The sequence below is a fragment of the Ambystoma mexicanum genome, chromosome 13 (genome assembly GCF_040938575.1).
Source record: "Ambystoma mexicanum isolate Mex_15411 chromosome 13, UKY_AmexF1_1, whole genome shotgun sequence".
Taxonomy (NCBI): domain Eukaryota; kingdom Metazoa; phylum Chordata; class Amphibia; order Caudata; family Ambystomatidae; genus Ambystoma; species Ambystoma mexicanum.
The window spans coordinates 654,462,565-654,468,564 of NC_090938.1; positions in this window are offsets into that span (position 1 = coordinate 654,462,565).

Here is a 6,000-nt window from a genome sequence, read left to right on the forward strand (position 1 = left end):
AGAATAGGCTAGTCCCAGTAGGCAAAGTGGGCTAATCCCGCCAAGGGCAATTCACAGTAGGCAGCACAGAATAGGCTAGTCACAGTATGCAAAGTGGGCTAATCCCGCCAAGGGCAATTCACAGTAGGCAGCACAGAATAGGCTAGTCACAGTAGGCAAAGTGGGCTGATCCCGCCAAGGGCAATTCACAGTAGGCAGCACAGAATAGGCTAGTCACAGTAGGCAAAGTGGGCTGATCCCGCCAAGGGTAGTTCACAGTGCAGAGCGAGGCAAGCGGTTAAGGCTACAATATTGTTTCATAGGTAGCAGATATGGGGACAGGTAAATGATGATGCATTATTAACTTGTATAGATGAACTAGATCGTTACTTTCTTGGCGACCAACATGCAGTCAGGTGATGGTGCTATCTGATAGGGGCTAGCATGTTATGGAAGTTAGTATGGCAATAGAGATAGTCAGCAAATATATTATAAAGCATCAACATAAGTTAGTGGAATGACTAGAGCGGCATTCTTAGTGTAGTGCCGCGAATATAGATGCAGGCACATTTGTATTGGGATCTTGTCAGGCAGGGGTGCATTTTCATGGGCGCAGCGTTACACTGTATAATAATTTCTAGTGTACTGTCGGAGAAGTCTTACCGCCTGTATGGGCGTTAGGGCAGGAATCGGCGTAGGGGTCCACGGGTTTACCGTATGGGTGGGGGGGGCCCATCCTGGGGGTGGGCGCTGTTCAGCAATGGGGAAGGAGCTCCCAAGGGTAGATGATACAAGATTAGTGTCCTCTTGCGGCTTGTTCAGCAGGGATATTAGGTGTTAGATGCTGCAGCGCTTGCAGCGATCGGAGCAGAGTATGGAGGCGACGGCGGCCCGGCGGCCATGGACAGGCACAGACAGGCCTGTGCCTTGAGGGAGTGCCTTTGGGGAGGGCTGGTTTACGTCTTCTGACGGGGACTCTCCTGGAAAGTATTGGCTGCGGACCAATGGGCTTCTAGGTGGTTGCTAGGCAACCAGGTGAACACATATGGCGGCAGCCATTTTCAATAGATCCTCGTGGTCTGTGATGGAGATTTCGTCCAGACTCGAAGGAACAACAAGATCAAAGAATTACAGTAACCCTTCTGGGGTCAATGTGCGGGCAGCAGCGTGTTGCTCACCTCTGCCTCTGGTGAGTGCTGGAGCGGTGCGGAATCCTCCCGCAGCACAGCTGGAGCAGGATCGATGTTGGGTTGGGCTCCTGCCCACCCGATGCTTGAGCGAAGAAGTGGCACTGGCACAGACAGGCCTGTGCCTTGAGGGAGTGCCTATGGGTGTAGTGTGGTGCATACTACCATGGGGAAAATGTATTATTTGAATCAGCTACTACCCCAGAATGTTTGGGAACATTGAAAGTCAGAGAGGAAGAGGGAAGAAACATAGCCTTGACTAATCCTTTTGAGGGGACCACAGATAATTCAATTAGGTCATCATGTAAGGTGCCATCTTCCTCATCAAGATTACTTGACATTCATCTTCCCCAGATAACAACATCTTTAGAGTCAGGGTCCTTAAGAACTAAATCCCAAAGGGAACAGATAGAAAAGGGAGGGTATCCTGCAGTAATAAATCCATTTCTGGATCTCTATCGGAGGGGGTATCCTTGTAAAGGGTATGGATACATTGGGAGAGGTTGACCAATGAATGTAATTGACAGTACCAAATCTCTATCTTCCAGCAAACACGATCAGTCTCAAGGAAGGCCTGATGCCTTTCTAAAAACAAAAGGGAAAACCTCATATAAAGGCCGTTATCTTAGAGGAAAAACTGATTTGGGCATAATTGGACACTGGGAGTAAAGAAAGTGCCATAAGAACCGAGTTACTTCCTCAGGCGTGGAAAGAAGGGGGCAAAGAGAAGGCAACTTGTGTACATGGCCATACTAAGAGATGCCCATTAACCCAAATACCTATTTGCATTTTGGGAAAGAAAATAGATCTGACTATCGCAGTGATTTCCAACTTGCCAGCTCAGTTTTAGGGAGAGATATACCCCAATTTGATCAATGGGTTCACCCAAATAAATTCCCCAAATCCTCTAGTTTGACTTCCTCCCTTTACGAAACCAGAACCTCCTTGATTGAAACAGAAAGCTAGTGAGGAGGACAGGATTATTCCATTGGAAACAGATCCAATATTTCGACAAAGAGGACCTAACCTTAGAGATATGCAGTGTTTCTTGGACCGTCAACCTGGCTGCTCCAAAATAGAACCTCGAGAGGGTTGAGAGCAAGATAAGGTAATTGTCCTCTCTCGGTTTCCTTGTGAAGCATACTGGTCCAAACCACATTGGGAAACAGTATATGAGAACCACAAGGGTATTCTCACTTCTATTCCCCATGGGTCCTCTGCGCAGGTGGCCAGGGAAAGGCCATCGCTTTTGGATCCTGACCCTGGGGGTGGACAAGCAAGGGAGGATCACCTGGGTGGAGGGTCTTTGGGGACCAAGAGTGGGATGCCCTTAGTAGAGACATGGTATCCCCCTTTTCATACTAATGACCAAGCCCACCCTTCCCCTGCCTTTATGGGCTATTGCTTTTGAACGTCTCTGAGTGCTGAGCATGCTATAAAAAAGCAATCTACAAAGATATAAAATAAGATGAACTGAATGAACCCTTTAAAAAGTATTGAATTCTGAACCGAATGAAAAGCTTACCACAGATATCTTCATGCTTATTGAATACCGAATTGTAAGAAAACTTAATACATAACTGGAACTGTCACCTATGAAGATTACACATGAATGGAGCTTTAAAGGTCAAATATAACCATCATGTGCTTAACCCAAAAGTGAATAAAACTTTAATGCAAGTAATATTCATACATGCTGAACCTAACAGTGAACAAAAACCTTGAATTGAAATGAAACCACGACCTGGTGAACTTTAAAGTGAACAGAACTTTAACAATACAAGTGAACCCAATATATGTTGAACTCCAGGGTGAGTGGAACTTTGGAGATTAACTTTAGTAAGTGAAACAAAGAACAGCATATTAAGCAACAGAGTGGAAGAAATTGTAAATAATAAAATATACTGGAAAAACTGAATGAACTGCAACTCTCAGTCAAGATATATTTGTACAAAGACCAACCATACACAGAGGGCGCAAGTGTGGCACAGAACATTAAGAAAACTGAAATATACCATTACACCATTGGGAGTAAACCTTGGGGAAGGGAACCCTGAGGTTTAACCTACTTGTTGACTTGAGGACGGAGTCTCAAGGCATTTTGTGTTTGGAACTGTGTTTTGGAACTTGGGGAAGGGAACCCTGAGTATTGATTAACTCTTTATCATCCTTAACTTAAGGCAATCCTGGGACTTTTGTTGGAATTGCTCTATACGTGGGGAAAGGAGCTGAAAGAAAGCTGTGAGCTGGACGGAGCACCGAACATTGTGTTGAACACAATTTTTTTGGTTGCTGACAGCCCTACACATTGGGCCTCATTACGAGGTTGGAGGTAACCCGCTGGTGCTACCGGCGGGTTGCTGATGACTTCGGAGCACCATTTCTGCTGCCTAATATCCCGGTGCCATTGGACTCCACGGGAATGGGGACACTGAAGCACCACCACCATTGCTAATGGTGCCGGTGCTTCAGTGAAGACAATGCCGGTAGGGGCCAGGATTCCCAGCAGGTGAGACCTGCCACGGGATCCGTGGACCCTACATGCATTGTCGGTGTATGCCGGTCCGGAAAGGGTGCCAGTACGTTGCTACCGCCACCCTTGTTTCCAGACTGCCATGCTCGTAATGAGGCCCATTGTATAGATTAGTTGTGAGGGCAAATGTATGTTTTGGACACAGACAGATTCCTAAGTTGAACTCTTTGACTCTGAATTTCCTTAGTCTTGTTTTGGTTAGGAAATCTCACCATAGTGTAGGGCAAGATAGGCCCTTTTTCCATCCTGATCTTTAAGTTAATAAAGTTTTATTTCTAATTCAGAATCTGTTGTTTGTGTCTTACTGCATGATGGCTTCACAGAGGCATAATAGGCCCCCTCACTAAAGGAGGAGTAGAAGGAGCTGGAACGGGAGCTGGAAGGCAAGCCGTAGTAGCAGAAGTGGAGAAGGAGCACAATGCTGGCATCTGCAAGTTCTGAGAGGGTCCTGTTCTCCCAAAATCTAAAATGCAGAGGCTGTGCAGTGGAAGACATGCAGGAGATTATGATTTCCCTGTGTGAGCCTTATTGCCGTGATTGCAGAGCTGTGAATGTGCAGGAGACTGAGGCCAGAAGCAAGAGGCAAGAGGCAAGCCGAAGGACTCTGGAGGAGAAGTAACTCCCAATTCAGGTGGCTGGACCAGAGAAACCAATGCAGGAGAAGGGTCTGGGTCCTGTGAGGGATCAGTAGCGTGAGGCGGACAACTGCTTGTAGTTTTCTCAGTATTTGACATTTTATTAATAAAAGAAAATGCAAAGAAAACCTAACTAAGCCTACTCTACCAGGGAGTTCCCTATCTAGTCTCGGTTCTAGGGGAAATTCTCCTAGCATATACAAAACTGACCCCCACACTAAACAACAAAACATTTAAAGTAAAACATAAACAACATAAATAAATGGCTATCAAATAACCAGTGACTTGGATAACTTCCACTCATCCTGGGTACATCCCTTTGTAGAGGAAGAGCCAAAAGCCTCTACGGGAAGTCCCGCCCCTAATTTGCCTATATCTTGGGAATTGTAAATAGTGACAAAAGTGACACCTGTAATGATGCCTATAACACAAGCAGCCTTTCAAGCAAAGTATCCATTGAGAAGACCATTCTTTATGTATCCACGAAAAGCTGATACTCTCCTGGAAAAGATTACTGAAGAGCCCGTGAAGACGGATGGAAGAAGAGACTGGTGACGTCACATGAAGCAGAATGACGCACCTAGAAGAGATAAAAAGAGGGAAGGTGAAAAGACTGTATGGAATCTGATGATGAAACAAAGATTTGAGTGGAATGAAGATTGCACGTGTAAAGAGCATGGAAGAAAATGAAAACCCTTTTATAATTGTACAGCTGCACTAACGCAAGAAGATTAAGAATCCATGTCGGCTGGCTATACGTAGTGAATAGACTGCAGGCGGTGCCGCCAATATATATATATATGTGTGTATAGAATCTGGATGTTCCACGAAGCGGTTTAGCAAACGTGGATTTCGTGAATAGAAGGGCTGATAAGTGTGGCACAGTAGCAATACATACAGCTGACGGTGAAGGAAGATTCAGGAAGACTTGTCTGGTCCAGTGTCAAGGGTTGGGGCAGCCAAGAACTTGGTTATCTATTATGGAAAGATACAATGAAGATGAAGAAAGGGCGAGCCCTAGTTGAGGTGCAATGGAAAAATACTGGGAGCACTGGGTTTATTTCTTAAATGATATTAAATACAACAAAGGAACTCAAAACGTGGTCTCCAGTCACATGGTCAGATGAAGATAGACTTTGGGTGGGCTATGCCGAGACCAGAAGATAAGAACATGCTCACACTCCCTTTCAGTCTCAGGCATAGAGATCCAAAGCAAGGCTGAGTTCCAAGGCCTAATTGAATGGCAGAAAGTAGGAGTGATGATGGATGTTGGGCTAATTGAGTGGGGAGTCATGACCAGGCCAACCCTCCAGCACCTGGGGTACCAGCTTGCGGGCTGCTAGCGAGTGGAATATTCTAGAAGGGTACAAGCGTGACAACCAATTATAGAGGGCTACATATCAAAGAGCCCTATAGCTTTGAGATACAATGAATGATTGTGTATTTGATGACACTCACAATGACTTGCTCTAGGGCTGGGCTGAGTTGTCCACCTGACAGTAGAGACCCAATCACAACCCCCACCCCATAGAAAGTATACTTCGATGTTTCCCATTACCCTATCACAGTCCCACATGTGTTTCTTAGTTTGCCACGTAGTATGACATCATGTATGATGACATTTTGGTATAAAAGATTGTTTTTTATGAAATGTTATTGAGCGTGC